The following is a 27,264-nucleotide window of genomic DNA, read 5'->3' as shown; positions in this document are numbered from 1 at the left end:
ACTCTGAAATCATAGAAGAGCAGTGGCAGATGGAATTTAATCCAATCAGATGTGATATAATTCATTTTGGGAGGTCAAATTCTGGTCGGACATATAGAATAGATGGCAGGCATGTTGAAGTGCAGAGATATTGGGGTGCAAATTCTCAGCTCCCCCAAAGTGGTGGTGCAGGTGGATAAGACCAAAAAGATCAGCATTTGTTACACTTCTCTTCAATGGTCAAAGAGAATAAGAGTTGGAATGTTCTCTTGTAGTTACAGTTATAGTCATAGAACACTACAGCACAAACAGGGCATTTGGCCCATTGGTTGCTCAAAATATTGGTTAGACTGAACATGGAGAGCCGTTCAGAATCAGAATTTAGGTTTACTATCACTGTTTTATAGAAGATGAACTTTGTTTCTTTGTGGCAGTAGTACAAGAAAGACATAAAATTACTATAAGTGACAATATAAACATTGCATAATTAAAGGAATATGAGGTAGCTTTCAGAACATTTCAGAAATCTGATAGAGGGGATGAAGCAAAGAGTATGGGCCTTCAGACACCCATACCTCCTCCCTTAATGGTAGAAAGGGGAAGAGGTATGTTCTGGATGGTGAGAGTCCTTAATGATTGATGCCACCATCTCTTGAAAGTGTCCTCAGTGGTGGGAAGGCTAAGTAACCATGATGGTGCTGGCCGAGTCTATAGCCCTTCGCAGCCTCTTGCAGTCGTGTGCATTAGAGAGTCCATACCAAGCCACGATTCAACACGTCAGAATGTTCTCCACCACACAGCTATAGAAATTTGTACGAATCATTGGTGATAAACAAGATCTCCTCAAACTTATAACAAAGTAGTGACTGGTTCCCCCTGTTTGTGATTGCATCAATGTTTTGGACCCAGGACAGAAACTTAGAGCTACTCAGTGCTGACCCCTCAGTGAAGTTCTCCTGACTTCCCCATCCTGAAGACCAATTAATTCCTTGGTCTTGCGTATCAGATTGTTGTTCCAGGCAAACAATCTTACTCCTTGGTGCCATATAAGATTTTTCACCATTCCAGTGGTGTCTTCTGAAAATTTACGGATGGAATTTGAGCTGTGCTTAGCCGCAGTCATGAGTATAGAGAGAGAGAGTAGAGCAGTGGGCTAAGCATGCATCCTTGAGGTGCGCCTATGTCGATAGTCAGCCAAGAGGAGATGTTATCACCAGTCAGTGCTGACTGTGGTCTCCTGCTGAGGAAGTAGAAGATCCAGTTGCAGAGGGGGGGAAATTCCCAGGGTGTGAACTTGGTGATTAATTCTCCAGCCTGGCATATGTCTTGCAGTTGTGTGGTTGCTCCATAGCCGTGTCCTGTTGTAATGGTATAACCAACCTCTTCATTACAGTAGGTGTGAGTAATACCAGGCAATCATCATTGTGAAATGACCCTGCTCTTCTTGACTACCCATATGATTGTTGCCAAGTACACCATCAAGGCTGTGGTCAGCAGTACAGAGTGTGCAGAAGAAATTCTTCAGGACATGAAGAATTGAGTGCTGAAGTTATAATAAGAGATTGGATAGGCTGAGTTTATTCTCACTGGAATTTAGAGGCTGGGAAATAGCCTAAAGGACGTTTATACATTGATGAGTGACTTAGATAGGGGAGATAGCCAGAAGCTTTTCCTTGGTCAGGGAAGCCTAGAACTATAAAGCACAGGTAAAGGGTGAAAGGAAAGAAATTTAAAGGAGATCTGAGGGGGTTGTTTTCAGAGGGTGGTGAGTATTGGGTTGAGCTGACATTAGAGGTAGAGGAGACAGAAACAATTACTATGTATAAAGAACAATTTGGAAAGGTGCTTAGATTAGAAAGGCTTTGAGGGATATGGGCCTAATGAGGGGATAATGGGATGAGTACAAATAGGCATACAGTTGATGTCAATATGATATTTGTATGATTCTATGTTTGTTTTGGAGTGGATTGATAATTAACTTCAATACTAGCTCATTGTCACTAAGATTACAAGTCCTGGGAGAAATGTTAGTTTCCCTTAGCATACCCTTAAATCTATATATGCTTGCCCAGGGAACAACAGCTCTGAATCTCCTAATCATGGATTTATTATTGTGGCTTTAGATTCAAGGAATTGGCTGAAACATCCACATCCACTTCACAGTCCATCGTGATTTATGCACCAATGAGTGGGAGGAATAGTTTTTTTAAAAATCACTATTAATTGTTTTGAAGTTTTCAAGTTTCTAAAGGTCATTGTTTAGCTGGAATAGTGTTTTTCAGGTAAAGCCAAAATGCAAAAGGCCACATGTTCCACTTAACTGTATATATCAACAAATAATCTCCCATTCTCTTTCTCAAAGGACTACTCCCAATCAGCGATAAATTAATTTTCAACAAAAACATGAAGGAAATTATCATTCATCCACTTCATACCTAAATTTTTCATTTGCAATGTCTTAATCTATGTGTAAATGGTGCATTGATGAGAACAATGTTGCTCCAATAAAATCTTACTGAGATTTATCATTTGAATATCATGTCCATTACATGGATTAAAATTCTGAAAGTTTTTATCCCCTTCAAACTAATCAATTAAAGAATGAGGCCTTTACTGTATATATGTAAACACTGTACTGCCCAATTTAATTGCCACTGCTAAACACAGTTTATTTTAAATGATGAAAGGGGTTTATTAAGTTTAGCGAGCTCCACCAGCGAGCCAGCCAAAACAATGGTCCTATCCTTACAGAAGCAAGATGACTGAAATTTCCTATATGGTCCAGAAGGACATTGGGAAGAAATATTTAGAGTGAGAAAAAGAAAATGCATGGATCCAAGATTGTTTTTTTCTTGATAAGAAAGAAATCTACGAGTTCCTCATATTTGTAGCAGCTGATCATTAAAGAGAATGTGTAGAAATAGATAATATTATCACATGAAAGAAGCTGCAGTCTGTATTTTCCCTCCAAGTTCCTTGAAACTTTTAATAAAGAAAACTGAGGCACATTAGTCACAGATACATGCAACAAATATTTCAGCCTACAAAGTTCACACTGGCCACCACACTCATTTTTACCTTATTCCTACCCTAACCCAATTTTATTCTTCCTACATTCTAGATTCCACCAACTAACACCTTAGGGACAATTTATAGAGGCCAATTAACCTACTAACTTGCATGCTAGTATGGGTTGTAAAACAAATCTGGTTGCACTTCAGGTTGCTACACAATAACCAGATGACCAGGCCCCACAACGACGAAACCTTTCTCACAACTTGAAAAGATCTGACCCAAACTAAACACAGTGAAGCAGAGGAAAGGTACTCAGTCAATCTGCTCTGAACTCAGCATTTAGTAAATAGAATGAATTGGAGCATTTCTCATCAGATCAGTAAGTTAAGCAAATGGGACAACCCTTGTTTGTCCTCCCCTATTCATCACATAGTTGATAAATATTTAAAAAGACTGGAATTCTGTGGAACAAAGGTTATTGTGAAAGTTGTAAATGTCACCTTAAATTCACAGTGACTCTTCGGTAATAAGAACACAGCTTTACAAGCCCATTCAAATGCTATTTTGGAAAGCGAACGACCAAATGTAAAAGAAAAGAGGAAAATAGCAGCAATAAACATAAGGATGTGCAATTTATCCCAACAGTGACTTGACCAAACTTTGTGATTTGTAAGCAGTGCTGTGCCTGTGAACAGTAATAACATTAGGTTTTCCTTAGGGGATAAAAAAATAAGCCTTAAGTATTGTAATGGTTTAAATAAGATCAGAAATTAGCATTTCTGATAGGACAGGTGGGTTGTTGGGCAGTGTGCCTCACTAGGACAGAAAAGCCTGAACTATATCTCTAAATAATAAATAATAATAAGATTGAATAATCACACATAGATGTAGTACATCAAATTTATTGCCTGTTAATTGCACCCAAAATGCTTTCTGACACATTTTTAATTCATCAAAACAATTAGCACAGTAAAATTTGATACAAAGCTTATGCCAACATTAAAGAAGGCAAAAATGGGAAGAGAACTCAGCAACTTTAGAAACGAAGGCCAAAAACGCAGGCAAGACTACCATCTGTGAAAGGAGAAACATTCCCACAGATTTTTTTTCTTGTTTTGTATCAGTGTTAATATTCAGCAATCCCATCTGCTGACCTTATTTTGGTTTTGAAAGCTGCATCCAGTATATGCAAGGTGCAGCTTATATCTTGCAAGGATCGAGTGTTGCTCCAGCTCGGTTTATTTTGCGGTGGAGGTACAACAGGTTACAGCTGCTGTAAATATCTGGAGCAACACACAGAGGAGCTGCAGGAACTCGACAGCCCAGGCAGTATCTTTGCAGCAGAGTGAACAATCGACTTTTTGGGTCAAGATCCTTCATCAGGACTGCAAAGAAAGAGGGGAAATAACTAATATAACACTGCAGCGAAAGGGGAGGAGCAAGACGTGATAAGTGGATCCGTGTGAGGGGGTTATATGCAGGTGGGGGAGGACAAGAGTGAGAATGTACAAACTAGCATTTTTGTGGTGTGGGCTGAAGTCTTGAGGGCTCAGGGTAGCTGTGGCGTGGTGTGTCTGTCAAAAGAAAGCACCAGGGCTCGTCCTTCTAAAGAAAGGGAAGAGAGTGAACCAGCCAGCGACAGTGAGGATGAACGTTACTACCAAGTTTAATGGCCCCCAACCTCACAGTAGCAAGGACAACAATAGTTTTGAAGTAGAGCCTATACAACCTGCTGAGTGTTGAAGATTCACAATACTTGCAGCGACAAATGCCTGAGAATGTACGGTTGTTGAGCTTGTCTGCCTGTGAACCGATAACAGTTCCTGCATTTACTCCAGTGAATAATGAATCAGTCAACCACATAAAGCAAAGACAAGGGAACTCAAGGTTTCCTCAGAGAGAACGATGATCACCAAAACACTTTACTTACAATAGATTTGGGACTCCGACATATCACAACATAGACTGTAGACTGCAGACCACATCAGTGTCAGGTCTTGCCTTATAATTATGTAACGTCAATGACTTCATGGCTACCTCTGCCTCAGTTCCCACGTCAACTACCATTTGCCTACTAGAAACCAAAGGAATGTCTCATACAAGGAAAATAGTGATTGCAAGTCTGACTCTGGGAGGAGATAATGGGATGATGACATCTACTTTAGAGGGGGAGTGTGTGACAAGGTTGAAATCTGTCCAATTTCTTTATAAATGATTGTTAAAATAATTTTTAAAAGAGTTAGAATAAGTTATTTAATTTTGAATATCATTTCATGTTTAGTTGAAAATGTTGAGCATCTTTGTGCAAGGTATTCTGTTATAGTACTGAGCGCTGAACCTGCCATTGACAGGTAAGGGCTTGCATTCAGTCTTCAGCAGGCGATTGATTGCTGATGCTGGAGGAGCAGTACACGCATTCGGTACTCATTCATCATAAAGTGACCTATACATGGACAGTAGTGTTTTTGTTTCATTTGTCTCCCCTTTTCAGGTAGGGAAAGAAATACAGAAAATAATTGGGATATTAAGCAAATTGGTACATTCATGTTGTCAGAAAAACGTTCAGTATTTTTTCCAAAGTTTTGTATAATCCTTCAAGTTTGTTTGAAGCCGTGTAAAAAAGGCTGTTTTCACCCCCATGGCTTGTATGATGGAAGCATTAAAGTTGCATGGAGACAATGCCATAAATATGCAGTTTAACTGTTTGTATGAATGGTATTGCTGATAACAGAATCGATAATTTGTTGGAGTATTTTTATATATTTTGCATTATGTTTTTTGTAATTTAGAATTAAAGCCAGATGTTCCCATGGAATAACAGAAATGATAATTCAACCAAAATTAGACCTGAATGTTAAATGAGCAACAGTAGAAACGGGAAAAGAATTGAACTTGATTTAATGCACACCACATTGCCTATTGCTATACAATTAACTGTATGTATGTACTGTAATTTATTTTGATTCACCATAAAGTGACCAGTGCATGAACATTACAGTATTAATGTTTCACTTGTCTCCCCTTTCCAGGGGTACTACAAGATTTTGGAGGCACTGCTGAGATGGGTGTGTAGGTGGACCATCTCCTTGCCAGATTGAGATCCGAGCTGCCCCCAGCCTTTTCTTAACCACGTAGAGCATCAGCAGAGTGAGGCAGTGGAGGCTGAGCTGATGGAACAGTGCATGCATTTCAGGGACGGTGAATGCTCGAGGCTGTGGAATCCAGTCAGCAGCAGGTAATCTTATAGCCACCATGACAACTCACACCACTGCCAAGGGGAATAGAAAATGGATGTGCTTAGGAATCTCCAAAAAGAACTTGGAACCTGGCCTGATGAATTACCTAAAGACAAACTGTAGCTTCCTTCTGCTCCCAGGAGAGGACATTGCCAAGAAAACTGGTAACCCTAATAAGTAACCACCTGGAGAGAGGGAAACTGGGAAATCTGGAGGGCAGTGACATGTCTGAACTTCTGCTGGTTAGAGGTAAGCCAAATGAGGCAGTGGCTGTTAGAACTACAATGGCCGATGAAACGGAGGAAGAAAAATAGGGAAATTCCAGTAATCCACAGTTCAATACAAAAGTCAGCTCCTAAGAGGATGAACTTGACTGATCCACAGCAGCTAGTTCTGAGGGAAATTTTCCCACCAGAATGGCGCAAAGGCTTTAAAATACCTCGCCAGGCTGCTCAGCCTGGTCAGAGAGACAAGTTGTCATTTTCTAGCCTTGTTCACATGATAGAAATCGTCTTAAGTAGAGCCTACCCAGAGGAGGAGATCATCAATGCAGTTATCAGAGCCATTATTCCTGGGCTCCAGTTGAGTATTGAGGGTGAATCAGGCTTGAACTTACCCACCCTTAAGTTGATCATTCACTCACATTATCAGGAAAAAGGGGCAACTGAACTGTACAAGCAGATGATAGCAGAAGCCCAACAGAGTTCAGAGTTGCCACAAAGTTTCTTAATGTGTGTTCTTGACCAGAAGCAGAAAGTACTACTTGCCTCACAGGAAGACTGAAATATGATCCAGCCTTAGTGCAGACTATGTTTTCACATACTGTACTCACCAGTTTACAAAGCGATTGCTATCAAAAGGACCCTCAGCCATTTCTTATAGATCCTTAGATGAGATACTCTTACAGAAGTTAAACATTGCATGTGCAAATGAAATGGGGAAGAAGAAGATATTACGCAGGGCAAGGAACAGCTTCATCAGCCCATACCTCTGCGCCAACAACGCTTTTCAGTTTCAGATGAAAAACTGAAGGTGAGAGCAACTCCTCAGTCACAGGACCCAGCGCAGAGCCACCTCCAGGGTGGGGTGCAAAGAGGCCCGAGCAGTCTGTGGGGCAAAACACTGTCAGGTCTGAACTCTGGAGAGAGCCCAGGCATTGAACAAAAACAGTGGAAAAAGCAAAGCCAGTTAATTGAACCGGCTATATCGCAATCACGCCCAGCCCCACAACAACAGCTCCCCCATTTCAGCAGGATGCAGCATTGCCGACTGAAGCTCCGTAGGCACGTCAAGTAGCTCCACAGGATTATTCATTTTTACCACAGTATCTAGTCCCAATATGTCCCTGTCCTGGCCTGCCTCACCAGCTTTGTTCACCACACACTAGAAAGTATTTCCACTGTCAGCAGAGAGGGTGTGAGGAACTTTGCACCCACTATCACAACTGTGGTAGCAACGAGCACTACTTAGCAGATGTAAAGCACAGGGAATAAGACAGGCATCCACTAATGTTTTAAATGCGCAGTTCCAAGTCAACCAACATGCATCTGTAACTTCACTGGTGGGCAGACTGTGCCTTGTAGAATGCCACTTACAGGGACGTCGAAGTGAAGTGATATGGGGCACAGGATCACAGGTGTGTATCATAGCCAAGTAGTGAAAAAACTAGGCACTTACCTGGAGTTAAACTGAGGGATGTTTTGTGGTCAGTAGAGACACCCGAAACATTACAGCTAGTGGTAGCCAATGGTGCAGGCGTGGCATAGATAGGATGGGTTGAGATCACTTTCTCAAATTAGCTTTGCCTGGTGCAAAAGTATTGATCATAACAGTTCTGGTTCTGAAAGGCAGACCTCCACCTCCCATCATTGGATTCAACATGATTGAGCAGATTATAAAGGAGAGTGATGGAAGAAGACTGAAAGAGAGAGAGGGAGAACCTTTGTACAAAACAGTAATAGCTGTATTCCCTAGCCTGAAGGGAAGCAAAATCAAGGCATTCATTAATCTGATTGGCGTTGAGAATCCCCATAAGTATCGAGCAAAGGTAACAAAGAGAGTTAACATACTAGAACATACAACACAAGTTCAATGCTATGTACAGTCTCCTTTTGTGAGAGAAGACAAAATAATACTCTATGAACCAGAAGTGAAACCACAGTGAGCAGAAGGCCTTGAACTGTGTGAAATACATCCCTACATTGTTATTGATGTGCACAACAGAGCCGACAGTGACATTGTGCTTGCTGAGAAGACAGCTCCCAGGATGTTGTAACCAGTTAAGTCTGTGTTCCCTGTCACTGTGCAAGAAGGTGCCATATTTGAGCCAACTACTCAACACCAAATAGAGGGCAATTGTTGCAAGGACGTGGCTGGGGATGAACCCAAGTGCAGGACACAGGCACAGAGACAGAGTCAGGAGGCGTTAGCAACTTAGCGAGCATGGAATAAGTATCCAGGAGAGTCTTTACGTGGAGACCAGGTTCACATAGAGAATCCAGGAAACGATGCGGAACTTAGAACCGACAGTCCTAAAGAACCATGAAACAAGATTACTCATACAAGAGTTGACCAACAAACTGGCAGCTCCTTGTGGTGATTCCAGGGTTTTTATCCTGCATTTACTGATGGGAAGCAGGTGGGTGTAATTAGAGGAACTGAGAATGACTGGAAATTAGATGAGGAGATTGAGGTCCAATTACTGAGGTAATAGCAAGGTGGGGCGTTGCCTGACGGGACCATGACAGAAATAAAGGTGAATTCAACTCTGATTTATGGGATCCGCTAGTAGTCAATGTGAGCCACCTAAATATACAACAGCAGCAGATTGTGAAACAGACACTACAAAAAGAATGTCACACTTTTTCAAAATCAGACAATGACATTGGATGTATCAAAGGATTTCAGCTGAGTGTCTTTCTCAAAGGTGATGAACCAGTCACCCGCTCTTACATTTCCATTCCAAAACCCCTCTACTTACATAAACTAATCGTCATCAAGTGGATCGAGAAACCTAACTCGTCATACACCTCACCAATCGTGTGTGTCAGAAAGAAAGACAAAAGCCTTCATCTCTGATTGATTATTGGGACCTGAATAAGAAAACTATTCCTGACTGCCAGCCCATTCCACGAGTGCAAGACATTATGGACAGCTTAGGGGGTAATGCTTGGTTCTCGTTACTTGACCAGGGGAAGACCAAGGATTCAAGATGAAGGAAAGCAGACCACGAACAGCCTTCAGAAGGCCAAGGGCTTGTATGACTGGGTTCAATTCACCTTTGGGCTCATGAATGCACCTGCAGCCTATCAACGTTTCATATAGGAGTGCCTTAAAGGATTAGGAGACAAAGCCTGTGACCCATACCTGGATGAAACGTTTGTGTTCACTAAGACCTTCAATGAGCATGTGATGTGGTTAGAACAAGGCTACATCGAACTTGGGTGCATGGTGTGAAACTTAAACACAGCAAGTGTGAGTTCTTTAGGCAGAGGCTCACTACCTGGGGAGAATTGTATCAGCAGAGGAAAATCCGATGGATCCTACAGACACTGTGGCAGTAACAGCGCTGAAAAAGAAGAGGCCAGACATAGTGGAAGAACTGAGAAAGATTCTATTAAGTGACTAATGGCAGTGCGTTGAAGATTTCTCTTGAATTGCAGCCTCCCCTCTATGATCTGTTAAAAAGCAGAGATGACAGTGACCAAAATCAGCTCAGTAGGGGTAGTATCAGAGAGACAAATAAGAAGGGAACTGTGTGCCCTTTTGCAAAACAATCACTTGGATAGAAACGTATCAAGAAACTCTGGAGAAGCTGATTGACTGCCTGGTACAGCCACCTGTGCTGGGATTCCCAAACTTCATTCCCCACATTGATGCCTCTGATCAGGGTTTGGGAGCATTCCTGTATCAAAAGGAAGATGGCAAATTGAGAGAAATAGCCTATGGTTCGGAAACATTGATGAATGCAGAAAAAATCTACCACATACACGGTGGGAAATTGGAATTCCTTGGTTTGAAGTGGGCGATTACTGAAAAATGTAGGGATTGCCTGTATGTACTCAGCCCTCATATTCAGTGTTTACAGTGACAACAACCCCCTCAAGTATGTTCAGGCTTCAGCAAAGCTGAATGCAACCAGCTGCTGAACTGGCTGATTTCTTCTTCATTATCCGTTATTGCCCAGGAAAAGAAAATGTTGGTGTCGTGAATGCCAGCAGCCATGGAAATGAATACAAGTGAGTGCATGGAAGAAATCTCATCCAATTCAGTGGGAGCCACTGTCCAGGCCATTGGAGTGCAGACATACCCTGGTCTGTGGCAAGATCTGAACAGTTATACACAGTAAACATCAACATGGTGAGCACGTCAGTTCCACTACTGTCCAGGAGTGAGATCTAGCAAGCGCAGGAAGAGGATGGAGACATCAAAATGGTAATCAACTTTGTATGCTCAGGTTAGAATTCCTTGGTTTGAAGCGGGCATTAACTGAAAAAAGTAAGGATTGTCTGTGGAAGTCGAACCCAGATAAAGTCACTCAGAGACCGTATAAGTACAAACTCTTTATTCAAGGCCTCCGGGGCACTCCAGTTAGTCACTCAAACAGGAAGAGTCTGACTGTTCCTGCTCAGTCCACCCACTAACAGTTCCCCTTACAGAAGATATAGTTGCTCACACACCTCCACACATACAGAGCTGGAGCCAGCCTTATCTATGTGCATGACAATACCAAGGGACAAATTACAAAATAGGTATAATGGCTCACATACACAGAACAGGCTGGAGTGGTCTTATCTATGTGCATGACTGCACAAGGAGACAAGTACCCTGAAACACTAGCTGGCTAATTTCAAGAAGAAATATTGCTCAGCATTGAATAGTACATCTGTTGATCATCAAGGTTTCTTTCAGAATAAACAGGCTATGGTTTAACGACCATATTAACCTTTTACATACTTTATCAAGCCAGGTGCTTTCTGTGGGAGTGGGATAAATTCGTATTGGATGAGGATGGTATCCTTCATTAGAAAACTACTCAATGAACAGAACTACCTGAGAAATTCAAGCATACAGTCCTGAAAGAGCTATATGATAAAATAGGGTACTAAAGGGTTGATCGCACAACAGCTCTGCTAACAGAGAGAATTTTCTGGCCTCAAATGCAGAGGGACAATGAGCACCATGTCTTAAGAGTCTATCTATAACTGTCTCAGGCAAAAGAAACCATGTCAGGAAACAAGGCCACCACTCAAAATCGTCATGACAATGCAGCTTTTTGAACTTGTGTCAGTTAACTTTCTTTACCTAGACCCAGGCCCAGGCCCAGGAGCAGGGAACAAGCCAAGATTTGGCTGATTTAAGCACCGGGCGAGATTTAAAAGAAAAGGGAGTCAGGGCCAGAAGTGAGGGACAGGCCTGTACTCAGCTCATGAGGTTTACTCATCTCTGCATTGAACTAAGGTTGTGGCCTGCAACTAAAAAGACTCCTGGATTGGCTGTAACTGGTTTCATGGCTGTGAACTTCAGTTCTTAACGATTTGTTTTTTTTTTGCATGTTGGATGTTTGACCCATTTTTTTAATGGGTTCTGTTGGGTTTCTTTGATTAGTGGTTGCCTGTAAGGAGACAAATCTCAAGGTTTATATAGTACATACTTGGATGATAAATTTACTTTGAACTTTAAAGGTCCTTCAAATCATACCAAGATCCTGTGCATGTTGCCAAAGATTCTTTTGTTTTTGTTTTGAGAGGTAAAAAGGGGCGGTTTTTTGGAAGTTAGAGAAATCGATGTGAATGCTATCAGGTTAACGAATACAAAAGCACCGCATATTCCATCTTGGTATTCGTGTAACAAAAGGATGGAACTCAGTACTGTTGCTACTCTCCCTAGGAGTGGGCATCCTGCAAAAATCACATCAAGAGCAGAATGTGCAATGCTGAAGGAAGTGAAAAAGAACCCAAGGATAACAGCAAAACACCTGCAGAAATCTCTAGAACTTGCTCAAATCTGTTTATCTGTCCACTATAAGAACACTGAACAAGAATGGTGTTTATGGAAGGGCACCATGGAGGAAATGACTGCTCGCCAGGAAAAACATGTCTCAAGTTTGCAAAAGACCACCTGGATGTTCCTCAACACTTCTGGGACAATATTCTGTGGACAGGTGAGACAAAAAGTTGAACTTTTTGGCAGAATTAAACACCGCTATGTTTGGAGGAAAAGGGGCACTGGACACCAAAACCTAAACCTCAACCCAACTGTGAAGCATAGTGAAAGGAGCATCATGGTTTGGACTGCTTTGCTGCTTCAGGGCCTGGATAGCTTGCATTTGTTGAGAGAATAAGGAAATTAAAATTGTATCAGGACATTTTACAGGAGAATGTCAGGGTAGCAGACTGTCTCACCTGAAGCTTAATAGAAGTTGGATGATGCAACAAAACAACGATCCGAAACACAAGGGTAAATCAACAACAGAATAGTTTAAAAGGAAGCAAAACACACATAATGCTGGAGGAAGCAATGGGCAGCAAGGATCATTAGTGAACCCTCTGATGCTCTTCCCTTTTTTTTATCTTCCATTGCCTTCTGTCCTTTCCTATTAGATTCCCCCTTCTCTTGCCCTGTATCTTTCACCAAATCAACTTCCCAGCTCTTTACTATACCCCTCATCGTGTGTTGCTCCCTCCCCTCCCACCCATCTTTTAAATCTACTCCAGTTCTGCTGAAGGGTCTTGGCCTGAAACATCTCTTTTCTATAGATGCTGCCTGGCTGAGTTCATCCAGCATTTTATGTGTGCAGATTTTCTCTTGTTTGTGATGGTTTAAAAAGTATTATATTTGTGTTTTCAGAGTCCGGACCTTAACCCAGTTGGGATGCTGTAGCATGACATGCAAGGTACCCCAGAAATTTTGGTGAACATTTGGCGGAGGTTATTGCTGCTAAAGGAGGTTCTACCAGTTATTAAATACAAGGGTTTACATACTTCTTTCCAGGCTGGAATGTGAATGATTAAACTGTTTAAAATAAAGACATGCTAAGTACAATTGTTCATGTGTTATTAATTTAGGCAGATAGTGTTTGTTTGTTATTGTGATTTAGATGAAGATCAGACCACTTTTTATGTATAATTAAAGCAGAAAACCAGGTAGTTGCAAAGGGTTCACACATTTCTTCTTGCAACTGTGCATAAAGTGTAAAAGAGAGGGAAATAAATATAAAAGTGAAGGGAGCAAAACAGAAGAAAGGAAAGTATAGCCAGTTAGTCTGAGGTTGGGAGGACATTGGAGTCGATTGTTTAGGATATGTAGTCACATGATAAAATAGGCCAAAGACAGCATAGTTTCCACAAGGGGAAATCTTGCCTCACAGATCTGTTGGAATTTCTTTAAGAAATAACAAGCAGTACAGACAAAGGAGCAACAGTTGATCAATACACACAAAATGCTGGTGGAACACAGCAGGCCAGGCAGCATCTATGGAAGTATAGTCAACGTTTCGGGCTGACACGTCGACAGTGCTTCTTCCTACAGATGCTGCCTGGCCTGCTGCGTTCCACCAGCATTTTGCTTGAATTTCTAGCATCTGCAGATTTCCTCTTGTTAGCAACAGTTGATGTTGTGTGCTTGGATTTTTAGGCCTTTGACAAGGTACCACATGAAGATGCTTAACAAGCTACAAGTCCATGGTATTACAGAAAAGATTCTAGCATGGATAAAACAGTGGCTGGTTGGCAAGGTACAGAGTGGGAATAAAGGGAGCCTTTTCTGGCTGATTGCCAGTGACTAGTAATGTTCCACGGGGGTCTTTGTTGGGACCAATTTGTTTTGTACTATTTATCAATGATTTGGATGGAATTGATGGGTTTGTTGAGAATTAGAGAATGTTGTGTACTTAAGACTTTCAGAAGGCCTTTGACAAGGTGTCACACATGAGGCTGCTTAACAAATTAAGAGCCCAAGGAATTGCAGGGAAGACTTCAGCATGGATTGAGCACTGAGTGCTCAGTGAGAGTAAAGGGATACTCTTATAGTTGGCTGCCAGTGACTATGGGTGTTCCACAGGCATATGATTCTTATGTTGTATGTCAATGATTTTGGATGGAAAATTGATGGCTTTGTTGCCAAGTTTGTAGACGATACAAAGATAGGTAGAGGTGCAGGCAGTCCAATCACAACAGATAATCTGCACATGTTAGAAACCCAAGCAACACAGTAGGTACAAGCATCAATGAAAAAGAGTGCAGTTAACCGTTTCAGGCTGAGGACTGGAGAGAAATGATGAGTCCATGAAAAATTGGGAGTGGGAGGGGGAAAAATATAAAAACAAGGATGTAACATTAAGTCTTTATAAGCTGCCGGTAAGCACAAGGACTTACTTGGACTATTGGGAGCAGTTTTAGACTTGTCTTAAAATTTTAAGGATGGGTTGATATTGGAGAGGGTTCAAAGGATATCCACAAACATGATTCTAGGATTCAACGGGTTATCATATTGAGTGTTTGATGGTTTAGGGCCTGTTCGCATTGGAATTAAGAGCAATGGGTATTTTTTAAGACAAGGCTTATAGATACTGGGTTTGCCAGGGCATGAAGGGATATGGGGAAAAGGTAGGATACTGGTGCTGAGAGGGAAATGGCAGAGCAATCTCGCAGTCCATTGAAGGTAGACATTTATTTTACAAGAAGTTAATTGTAGGAAATGTAGAAAATGATATGCTCAAATGAGGAAATCTGCAGATGCTGTAAATTCAAGCCACACACACAAAATGCTGGTGGAACACAGCAGGCCAGGCAGCATCTATAAGAAGCACAGCCAATGTTTCTGGCAGAGATCCTTCATCAGGACTAACTAAAAGAAAAGATAGCAAGAGATTTTAAAGTAGGAGGGGAGCACCAGAGGGAGATGGAAAACAGGCAGAGTAATTGGATGCAAGGTGTTATATTCTGTCTGGGCAGTGTTACGAACCCCGTAACTGGGTCACTTACCAGCAAAGATCGAGAGGTCCGTTGAAGTCTGATGGTACTATTTTTAACAGTATTTATTTATAAAGGGGCACAAAAATAAGATTAATACAGACATTCAGATAATATACGTCGTCAATACTCAATCTAAAAACACGGGTATAATAATAATCATCAATAAGCAATAGCTCTATCGTTTGTCTAGGGGATATTGTATTGTCCGATGGAAAGATAAAAGTCACTGTCCTTTCAAGCTGCAGCTCTTTGGGTTTAAGAGAGATGGTTTTAAACTTGCCCGGGTCTTTTATGAGGCCAATCCGTGGAGTCGGGGGAGTTGGTTCCCCATTGTTAGTTCCAAGTTGTTTTCCGTGGTACCAGCCACCAGCCCCCAGGCAAGGGAACCGAACGCACGTGGCTTCCTTCAAATGGCTTCCTGCTATTACGGGATCGCTAGCATTTCTTCTGGTGCGTCTGAGGGTCTGTCCCTACAGCCCCTCTTTTATCTTAACTCGCAGGGTAGTAGATGTCAATAAGGTTGGGGTGATGCAATCTCTCTCTCAACCAGCCCACTTTGCCTGAGGGCCTGCACGTAGCATAGTCCCCAATCCACAAACGTTGTCTCCAGGAGACAATGGCCATGTCTCTCTCTCATTTCCTGGGTCCTCTAACCCAACCCAATAATGCTCTTGCAATTCTCACAAAGGAGGGGGCTATCTTGTACCGTACCAACATCTTGTAGCATCAGACTTCAATTTAATAACCACCTATTTTATTATTTTTTTAAAGCAAAAAAACTAAGGAGGTGTGCTCTTAGCTTACATGCATCTCCAAAAGTTTATGTAAACACTAGTCTTTCGGTTGTTTTCGAACTGAACAGACAGGCTTCCAAGGGGGCTGTCTTTATTATTCACAGGCTTTGTCGAAATCCCGTACAACCGGCTTTGCTATTTAAAAATGGCCTCCCCCTTAACCGCCGCCTCTTTTCCGGGGAATTTGAGTAAGGTGGCAAGATAAACCCTCGCCCGCCTGTTCCATAGGAATTATTTTATCAACACCATGTCCCAAACTTACGCCCATCTTCTGAATTTCCACCTCTCTGTAATTTTACACAGGTGGCTAACCCTCTCGTCAGGCCCCTTCAGACTGTGGTTTCAGTTTGACTTCCTTGCTCAAGCAGCATTTCAAATTCTGCCCTTTTACACCACATGCTGGAATAACAATAGTGTGGGGGGGCCTGTCATATTCCGGCTTAATCTGTAAGCGATCTGCAGGGCTTAGAATTTCTTCATTCGATTTGGGAACTACAGATTTCCCATTTCCTTCAATGAAAATTCTTATCTCCCCATTCTTAGACTCTGCCTGAACTTTGAACACACCTTCGAGCACAAACACCTGGGAACTCTCACTTCCCACGGTTACCAAGGTTAACCCTTTTCCCACTGAACCAAGTCTATCTGACCCACAAGGACGAGTGACCGCGCATGCAAGATAGATCTTGTAATCTAGGCGCGGAGCCACCGCACTCACCGGCCGGCTGGTCATCGTCATTGCTGCCCAAACCTTACCACCTGCTAAATCATTACCGAGAAGGACGTCCGCGTCCTTCCTCAGGAATTCCGATCGCACCCCTATTTCAGCTGGTCCAGATACCAGCTCACAATCCATAATGACCTTATGTAAAGACACCATTTCTGTTCCTTTACTTATTCCCTTTACAGCTACCATTCTCGTCTTTCGACCAAACTCTAGTACCTTACTGCTGATCAACGACAGCTCAGCCCCCGTCTCTCTCCAGATCCGTACGGGAACTGGTGTGTCCCCTCCCTCACAGACTCGGTTCCGTGTGACAGACAAGTCTCCAACCCTTCTCGTACTCTGTCTACCCAGGGCTCTCTTGTCGATCTACTACCACGGCACATCCGATAGGGACTGCTGCTTTCCCCTTTCCTCTCTTTCCGCGGAGCTAAGCACCACGATGCAGTATGTCCCACTTTTCCACAATTAAAACAGGTCAAACCCGGAAATCTCTGGCCGTCTGGCCTTTTCCCCCTCGACCTTACCACTAGCTCCTGGCGGGACCTCTCCCTCCTCCATGGCCAAAGCCGTATATGCCCGCTGTGCCTTCCCCTTTAACACACTTTGTAACAGTGCCACCCACTGACCTTTGGGTCACTTCTGATTCACTGCCACCTTTTCAAAAAGCAAGTAGTAACTATCGACATCCGTTTCCTCGAACGGAGGTACTAGCCTCAATTCTCGACCAACATTGAAACGCTCCTCTCGGTCTGACCCGACTGCGTTGCTCTTGCTTTAACTTCTCCATCTCCAAGTCATGTTTCCTCTGTCTCTCTGCCTCCCTCTCTTTCTCAGCCCTTTCCTTCTCAGCTGCTTGCAGCTTTTTAAACTGAAGTTCATGCTCTTTGCTTCTCAGCTCTTTCCTGTTCCCTTTCACCTCTAACGCCCTTAGCTGGAACTCCTGATCCCGTTTCACCTCTTAACTCCTTTAGCTGGCACGCATGCTCCCTTTGCTTGTCGGCCCTTTCTCGGCTGCTTTAACTTAATTTCATGTTCCAACCTTAATTTCTCCAACTCTAACTGAGCCATCCCACTAGCTGGTACCTTTTCAGGGATATTTTCCAATACCTCAGCTGCAAACACATTCTTCTCGATGTAATAGTGAGTTATGGCCCTTCGCACCTCCCGCTTTTTCATTGACGACCTCACCTCTGCGAGGTTTAACCCCTTCGCCAAATTTACCAAGTCTGATTTGGTGGCCGCCTCCAGTCGGGTTTTCTATAAATTCATTCACGTCCATCTTTGCTGGTTTCCCGTTTGGCTACCCCGTACCAGATCCAAGTTAGGACTTACAGGCCCGATTCACTGGCTCCCCAATTTGGTTTCAAATCCCGAGACGAGAATCCCAATATTTGTTACAAACCCCGTAACTGGGTCACTTAACAGCAAAGATCGAGAGGTCCGTTGAAGTCTGATGGTACTATTTTTAAATCTTTATTTATAAAGGGGCACAAAAATAAGATTAATACAGACATTCAGATAATATACATCGTCAATACTCAAATCTAATGTAACCCCCTGGGTCGCCTCAGGCTCGCTCAGCTCGTTCTCGTCTAGGGGGAGCAGCCTTCGGCCCCGCCAAACTGGGTAATCAGCTGGTGTGGATGCTGTGTGATGTCCCCGCCTCGCCCAAAAACAGACAGTACACCATATGCGATTAAATGTGTACAATTTATAAAGGTTACGATAACTAAGTGATTAACAACGATACAGTATATATGAAGAGAAAATTAAAGAAAAGGCGCCAAATTTATCAAAGTCCAAACCACTTCGTGCACAGCCGTTGGAGCTCAATTTCTTAAGTCTTCTGGCCACCATTCGATCCCCTCCGAACTCCTCGACTCTCCAAACAGCTCAGGACCCTCCGAGTGGTCAACCAAGCACATCTAGCTTCATCCCCCCCCCCTCCTCGGAGAATCTCCCGGCCTCGGACCCCCCTTTGGGGTCCGATCCTCGCCCAGCTTAGAGCATTGCGTCTTCTCTCTCGACCCCCTCGCGCCGATCTCCCAAAGCCCGTCAACAAAAGCTTAGACTCAGAAGAAAGAACATTAATCCCCATTTGGTTTACAAAGGAATACCATTCTCGTTATCAGTAAATTAGCATTCCTGCTAGTTAAAAGTAAACCCTTTCCCAACAGTAAGGAAAAAAAGAAACCCCCTTTACACTAAAAACGTGGGTATAATAATCATAAATAAGCAATAGCTCTATCGTTTGTCTAGGGGATATTGTATCGTCCGATGGAAAGATAAAAGTCAGTCCTTTAAAGCTGCAGCCCTTTGGGTTTAAGAGAGACGGTTTTAAACTTGCCCGGGTCTTTTATGAGGCCAATCCGTGGAGTCGGGGGAAGTTGGTTGCCCATTGTTAGTTCCAAGTCGTTTTCCGTGGTACCAGCCACCAGGCAAGGGAACCGAACGCACGTGGCTTCCTTCAAATGGCTTCCCGCTGTTACGGGATCACTAGCGTATCTTCTGGTGCGTCTGAGGGTCTGTCCCTACAGCCCCTCTTTTATCTTAACTCGCAGGGTAGTAGATGTCATTCAGGTTGGGGTAATGCAATCTCTCTCAACCAGCCCACTTTGCCCGAGGGCCTGCATGTAGCATAGTCCCCAATCCATAAACATTGTCTCCAGGAGACAATGGCCATGCCTCTCTCATTTCCTGGGTCCTCTGACCCAACCCAATAATGCTCTTGCAATTCTCAAAGGAGGGGGCTGCCGGCGTAACAGCAGCCTCCAACCTGATAGCATTAACTTCTGTTAGTGCCTCTCCTCCCCTTTATCCCAATTTATTCCCCCCTCTCTGGCCATCACACTTTGCCTGTTCCCCATCTCCCTCTGGTGGTCCACTCCCCCTTTCTCCCCAGGCCTCTTGTCCCACGATCCTTTCCCTTCTCCAGTTCTGTATCATTTTTGCCAATCACCTTAGCTTCACCCCACCCCCTCATACTTCCAAATCCTTTTTCTCTTTCATTTAGTCCTGATGAAGGGTCTCAGCCCAAAACAACAGTGCTTCTTCCTATAGATGCCGCCTGCCTGCTGCGTTCACCAAAATGATAAGGCTGTAGGATAATGGATTTGGGTTCAGCAAATGGGAGATGGGATGGGAATGTAGCTGGAAAGAACATTATGGCCAATTAATGTGTGGGGACATTAAACATAAGATGAAATCAGGAGTTGAGGGATTTGGGTAATCCTGATGATAGGAAAGTGAGCTAATTTAAAAAGCTCAAAAGGATATTGTAGCCTTCCAATAACATGGATCCAGTGAGTAAACACCCCCCCCCCACACATGCAATGTTAAACTCCACTAGCCATAATCCATTTTCCAAAACATTAAAAAGATTAAAAGTCTAAATAGCATTACATATAATTTTGATGCAAGGGTAAAAGCTACATTTAAACCGGTTACTCATCTACATTGCCTCAAAAGGCAGGTACAGTATTACCCTTTTGAGGTAGTTAAGCAATTATTTGCTAGATTTACCAGAATAGAATGTAGGATGTATATAGATGGTGAGAATTCATGTATGAATAGCTATCATGTTAGAGAAACTGACAAAACTATCAAAATTCAGTTCCTGGCCTCCTAATTCTACATCAATTTAAAATCTACACTGCCTCCTGGTGTTCATTCCTCATTATTTTAGCCCAAATTTTCAAACAGCCTTTAACAAATAATTGAACCAATATTCAGAGTTGTCAAACAAACCTACAAGTTTTAAAAATATACATCCTTGAGCTTGTTACTTTCTTCCCAAATGACAATGTATTTCTCGCAAAAGAATCTTACTGAATTATTAATTTCCACATTATCACCCATTCTCACTATACAAGGCAGTCAGAAATTCTCATTTTACCCTCTATCATGTCCCAATTATCAGAGCTACTTTCATAAAGCAGAACTGGGATGTAAAATAATATGCCTATTATTTTAATTCACCTTGCTTTGCCCTAGCCTCGTGATTTTTTTTTAATGAATGCTTGTCCTACTTGCAAAATGGTATTTTATTTAGTTCCACATTAATCTCAACTTGAACTATCTTGGGCTTCAGTATATTTAATTGAATTGCACTTTACATGAAAAAAATTGAACATGCATAAATGTAATCTATTTTTAAGCATCAATGCTCGTTTATAATAGCCATTTTCTTCAATCATTTTGTGTGATTTTCATTTTCCAAACTAGTCCTTCATGATGTGTAACCTTTACGCATACTAAATCTAGGTAATACACTGTGATAGCTGATGCATCAGTTACTGAAACTCGGGTTCTGATAACAGAATGCAAGTATGATAACAGAATGCAAGTATGGAATATGCAGCATTTGGCTGTCACAAACACTTCTGAAAATACAATGACTTTATTCTGATAGGTAGACACAAAATGCTATGCCCATACAGCATGAACAAAACAATGATGCATTTTTATGATCAGCAGCCCAATGCTGTAAGATACACTAGCATATGCAGGATGATCTTCAAGGAGTCATCATTCAAAGCCATTTTACTATCATTCACCTTGCTACAGTATCACCATTCACTTCAAAATCTTCCTCCAAAATATTAGGACCTAGAATTAAACAAACTCCAGTTACCAGAGATCAGTGCTTACATTGAAATTTTTTTTAAACCACAACTATATTATCAATCATCAACTCAGACAAGGTTTTATTTCCATAGATGCAGTCTTACCTGCTGCATTACTCTCACAATGTGTGCGTGCCGCTCTGTAATTTCTACATCCACGAAATCTGTTCGGATGCTTCCATCTAGTTGATTAAAAAAAAGTTGAAGTTCAGTGAACAAAATTCAGACTTTGGAAAAAAACAAATTCCCTTATCTAGCGTCAGAAGAATTTGGCTGTTTCTTACAATCACCACGATCGATAAGATGGGGAAAAAAGTTAACACATCATTCACTAGAATCAGCAATTAGTTACATTATTAATTATCTACATACCCATATTTTGCAGATGTTCATGGCACCACAGGACCTGAGAATGAGAATCCAAGTACTGAATTACTGACTGCAATGTGCAACCACGATTTCAAATTTTAAAATTATAATTAACACAGTAAAGCAATTAATCTTTTAACATTTTATTCTTGCTCAGACAAAATTCATTTTGTAGCACCTTTTTATAAGAACCACCATAGCACTTCTTCAAATAGTGCGTAACAAACAGCACATTTAAGATATCACAGGGAATGAGTTATCTGCAATCTCTAACAGCAGAATGAAATCATGTACATGGATGATCCTTGTGCCTAATGCCTGCCTGGCTGAAACAAATCTAAACAGCAGCATTCAGGAATTGCATTTTCCTCCTCTTCTGTGTTGACCTCTAGGCCTTAAATTTCAAAACAGTAAATTTCAAGACACCAGTCACAGTACTGTGCAAGTTTTTAAGTACCTGTAAAATCTTTTAGAGCAAAATGCTTAACAGCAAGTTTCTAAAAGATTCTAAATATTAGAAATTCACTACAAAGAGCAGTAAATGGGAAACAAATCAAATTATGATTTAGTGCAACTATCCTTCACCTGATCAATCCTCTTAGATACACCATCATGTATTTTTATAATAAAATTAATTGCTATGTTGGATAACCTGCCACAGTTCTACAAGACTTTTTAGCTGTCCGACTTGCTTTTGTGTCTTCAGGTAATCCCAGACAGCCTCAATGATGTTGAGATCAGGGCTCCAGAGACTAAATATTATAAAAAATCTAAGATACCAAGACTTACACAGTACTGCACTACACCAAATCACAACTTAATTCTATTAGTTAACAGCAGAAACATTGGCCACATTACCACTAAAAATTAGCAACATACCTTAATGTCCAAGACACTGCTATTTCTTCCAGTTCATATGACCTGCATCAGAAAAAATACATTTATCTAAAAAGAATTTAAAAGCCACACTCCAATCTAAATTCTTCATTAGTGTCAGAAGAATTTGGCTTTTTCTCAATATAATCGTCATGATCGATAAGATGGGGAAAAAAGTTTAAACATCATTCACTAAAATGAATACAATGTAATCCAGTGCAAGTAAGTACATACCAAAGTTGGCTTGACTTTGGAAAATTCTGGAAATGCTTATTGTAGCACATAGCCTGCAGAAGAATAAACACAATCAACTTGATACTCATTTTAACTTCATTGCCATCTTTTCAGTTTCACAGCTTTCACCAAGAGACCCATGACAAAATTCTAGAATGGATAAACCCCTATTCACGTCCTTTCCCAGTTAATCTCCAATCAAGGTTGTCAGTTTTCTGAAAACTGCTCAGATCAAATCAACTTTGCGCTGAGATTTACAATAATTGAACAATCATTAAAACAAATAATTAATTCAGTGGCAACACACCTGTATTTGCGACTGCTCCTCATAGTTCTTTGGACCTGAAAAAGTTTCAATCCGGTTAAGACACGCCAAAAAAAAAGGTGTTACTCCAAGCCAATATCTATGCTAGCATCAGACATATTTGGCTTATTTTTTAATAATCAGCATTATCGATAAGACGGGGAAAAAAGTTTTAGTCATCATTTACTAGAACTAGAAAATGATTGTAGAATCAATTGTCAACATACCAGCAAAGGGCCCTGCCAAAGGGTTTCAACCAGAAACGTTAACTGTTCTCTTTGGCATACATGATGCGTGGCCTGCTGAGTTCCTCCAGTATTTTGTGCACGCTGCTTGGATTTCCAGCATCTGCAGATTTACTCTTTTTTAAAATCACCATACCCAAACGCCTTGCACCAGTGCTGCACAAACATTAAATTTCACATCCACCCTATGCAGGAAAACAAAAGTAATTCATTTAAACATGTATAGTCTTTATTCACCACAAAATCAAGCAAAAAGAGATTCTGTCCATGCCAGAAATCTTGGGCAACACTGATTCCACATCATTGTTGATTCCAAACATTACAACCCAAGACTATTCTTTTGAGAAGTATCTTTTAAAAGTTCTCCTTATCGGTATCTGGCAATAGGACCGTTTAACTTTTGTACAACCTTACCCTCAAACATTAGGGCAATGTGTACTGACTTTTTTAAATTAAAGATCTTCAAAAGAAACCATGAACATCAATGCACAAGCATTGAGCGACTTAAATTAAGGTGGAATAAAGATTTGCCCATCAACAACTTCACAAATAAAGTGGTAATTCAAGACAAAATACAAAATGTAAAATATAATCACGTACAGTGTGCATGGCGAGATGAAGCCAGGGAGTATCTGCACCTTTTCGGAAGTCACGCAAATGGAAATGAACATGCTACGGACTGATTATATTGACGGAAAAAACTGTTTTCGACTATTAAAGACTCAATTCCCTAAAGCGGGAGTAGCTCCCACGTGGGAGTCGAGGCTGACCTCGACCCCGTGGTCTACACCGGACTTTGGTTAAACTGCTTCATCGAGAACGAACCATTAATCAGACTAACTGAACTCCCAGCACCTCGAAAGATTGTTACTCTGGAAACTGCATGCGTTTAAGGCGCAGTTCAGCTTAATACATAACAGCAAATCTTCACCTCGGGTGTCCCTTCACTACCCTCCCGGGTTCTCCCACGTGCGAGGACAGAGAAACACATGGAAGTCGGAGATGAAGCCAGCTAAACATCCGGGAGGAATGTGATGTGCAACAGGCTTAAGGTTTCGGGTCAGAAGCACAAGGCCGGTTGGCAGCTGGAACTTCAGAGTACGGCCTACACTGTTCTGAAGCCCAAACGTCTATTCCTTCCGTGGATGGACATCGGGCCCAGTTTCCTACCTAGAGCTTCGGAGGGATCTTGCAAGGTTACATATAACATTACACTATCTATATCACCATCCAACACCTTTTAAAATTAGCAACATATATTTTGTTGGCAATAAAATTAATTATAAGAATGTCAATTACAAGATTCACTGACATTATCAATACTTTCATACAGATAAGAACAAAGGATCAACTCACCTCAGAGTCCGGCTCCAAAAGGACCGTTGCTGCTGGCGCCACCCTTTATATTGCAGTGAATGCGCATGTGCCGTGTGACTTTACGTGGTGGCACGTGCTCCTGACCAGCCAATTAGGATTTACGCATCTACAAAGCCAGACGTGATTCTACGGCTGTTGCAAACTTTGAACACACGAATTTCTGAACGAGTTTAGCGGGTTCGACGGCAGTATCCATGGACGGCAATGGTGTCAGCACAGATGAAGGGTGTTAGCCGTCGACTGGTTATATCAACTGTTCATTTCTCTCCATAGATACCCCCGACCTACTAAACTCCTCAGCATTTTGTGTGTGTTATTTATGCATGTAGGAATGATAGGGACCGTAATTGAACTCATTAGTGGACCAACGCTTTCACTTCAAAATACAAAGAATGCTTTAACGTGGACCACAACTCATCTAGACCTGGCATTACACTCAGACACTGCACGTAATCATTCAGTGCACAGCCTTAGTTTTTGTGTCTCGGCCAGTCTCTTGTGATGGAAAATAACTTGTTCCCACTGCAGTGCTGGGAGTACCGAGGAGGTTATTGCAGTCAATGTGGGTGCTTCATTGGATGGAAGAGATTTTCTTCAATGAATAGATTCTAGGTTCTCAATTTTCACTTTAATCAGTACGGCACTGGAGCTATGGAGTTTCTCCCCGCCATTCCAACCACCAAACGGCGTTGAAAATACTTGAACAAAACTAACACGATTAAAAAAAGAGCGACTTTCACATACAGAAAGTAATAACTATGATACGCGGTATTTGACTTTACCGTGTAACTCAATGAATGGCGAGTGATTATGAAGCATCTTCTGGAACCTACACTCGTGCCCATATCTAGTTTCAGGGCAGACTGCTTTTTTTCTTTCATTGCTTCTTCACAACAATTTATCCCTAACACGGGCGCATTTTCAGAGCCTGTCTTTACATACTTATTACGAATGGGTTCACAAGACATTAAAATATTGACCGAATTGAAACTAGCTCAAAAATGAAGAAAAAATTGTCTCTCTTGGCACTCTTTACCCAGCTGATTTAAAACTGAACAGAGGCATAGCGAAACTTAAGTTCTCCAATTAATAAAAAGAGACGAGATTTCAGGCTGAAGCCCTTCATCTAGTACTGAAGAGACTCCGCCTGAAACTTAGCAACTGTTTATTTTCCTCCGTAGACGCTGCCTGACCCGAGTTCCTCCAGCATTTTCTAGGCATTGCCTAAGATTTCCAACATCTGCAGAATTGTATTAGAATCAAACCACAAACCTATTACACTTCCAGACAGCCAGCATGCTGTTCCACGAAGGATGGTTCCTTGCATTTTCTACATATCAGAAATAATTCCTAAAATTATATTTGATCAGTTCTTTTGCAAATAATTCTTGAAGCTACTACTCAAGTATACCACTCACGTATTTCCCATAGCTATCCTGGTAAAATGCTGAATAAGGTTAGGCAATATAACTTAGTATGGTAATTGAAGAACAGTGAACAATTATAATGATCAGAGTTCTCAAAGTTCTCGGTTGAAATATGGAAACGAATTCAGAATATATTCACCTTTCCAAAATGTCAAGATCAAAATATAATGGAAGATTTTATTTCTGCTTAAAAGAGGGCTTGTGTATTTTTTAATAAGATTCAAGATTATTAACGTCATTTCCTGTACACAAGTGTAAAACAAAATACTTATTACTCCAGATCCTATGCAGCACAAAAAACACAAAAGATAAATACAATTTAAAATATAATACATATAAATCCATAAATTAGCTTTTTATATATATATATATTAATTGCTTATCCCGTAATGACAGTAAGCTATATATAAGGAGGAGACTAACATAAAGTAATAAAGTAGTGGAGGAGTTGGTGGGTGGAGGTGTTGATCAGCAATACTACTTGGGGAAAGTCACCATTTTTGAGTCTGGTGATCCTGCTGTGGATGGTAGGTAGCCTCCTCCCTGATGGGAGAGAGATAAACAGTCCATTAGCAGACAGGGTGTGTAGGATCCCATGATGCAATGGGTAGGATGGCACAAGCCTAGCCATTATATAGCCTTCCTGTCCACTGCAATAGTTTCCATTCCAAGCACATCCGTAGAATGACACAAGTACGGACGTGCAAACTCCAGCTCTCTTCAGCCTCCTCAGCAAGTAGAGGTGTTGGTGAGTTTTGATTGTGCATGATGTGTTCTGGAACCATGAGAAGTTGAGTGTCATGTACACTCCCAGGAGTTTGAAACCGCTGTTCACCTGACTCAGTAACTATCCTCTTTATCTTGATGACATTAAGGAAGAGGTCATTTGCCTAGCACCAAGCCTTAAGCTCTTCCAACTTCTCTCTGTAGGCTGTCTCATCATTGTTGATTAGCCTCACCATTGTCATGTCATCAGTGAACTTGACATGATTGATTGGGTGTGAACAGTGTGGAGCAATAGACTCAGCACATAGCTCGGGAGGAACCATGTTGAGGACTGATGGGGAGGGAGGAGCAGCTG

The 27,264-nt window shown here is 41.6% G+C and overlaps 1 long non-coding RNA gene and 3 other non-coding genes across 4 annotated transcripts; all 4 read right to left on the bottom strand.

The window, feature by feature from the left end:
• Window positions 1-21,106: 21,106 nt before the first annotated feature.
• Window positions 21,107-24,789, bottom strand: LOC132399814 (uncharacterized). Its single transcript, XR_009514091.1, has 8 exons — window positions 24,736-24,789; window positions 23,362-23,564; window positions 23,138-23,172; window positions 22,831-22,883; window positions 22,600-22,641; window positions 21,724-21,757; window positions 21,457-21,533; window positions 21,107-21,334 (listed from the first exon to the last, which is right to left on the bottom strand). It is a non-coding gene; the product is annotated as an uncharacterized LOC132399814 (long non-coding RNA).
• On the bottom strand, window positions 21,602-21,689 carry LOC132400150 (small nucleolar SNORD12/SNORD106). The gene has a single exon (XR_009514184.1). It is a non-coding gene; the product is annotated as a small nucleolar SNORD12/SNORD106 (small nucleolar RNA).
• LOC132400149 (small nucleolar SNORD12/SNORD106) lies at window positions 22,705-22,795 on the bottom strand. The gene has a single exon (XR_009514183.1). It is a non-coding gene; the product is annotated as a small nucleolar SNORD12/SNORD106 (small nucleolar RNA).
• Window positions 23,237-23,327, bottom strand: LOC132400147 (small nucleolar SNORD12/SNORD106). The gene has a single exon (XR_009514181.1). It is a non-coding gene; the product is annotated as a small nucleolar SNORD12/SNORD106 (small nucleolar RNA).
• Window positions 24,790-27,264: the final 2,475 nt, after the last annotated feature.

This window comes from Hypanus sabinus, chromosome 9, assembly GCF_030144855.1.
Source record: "Hypanus sabinus isolate sHypSab1 chromosome 9, sHypSab1.hap1, whole genome shotgun sequence".
NCBI classification, from domain to species: domain Eukaryota; kingdom Metazoa; phylum Chordata; class Chondrichthyes; order Myliobatiformes; family Dasyatidae; genus Hypanus; species Hypanus sabinus.
Note: the sequence above shows the minus strand (reverse complement) of the source record. Positions and strands in the feature narration are given on the sequence as shown.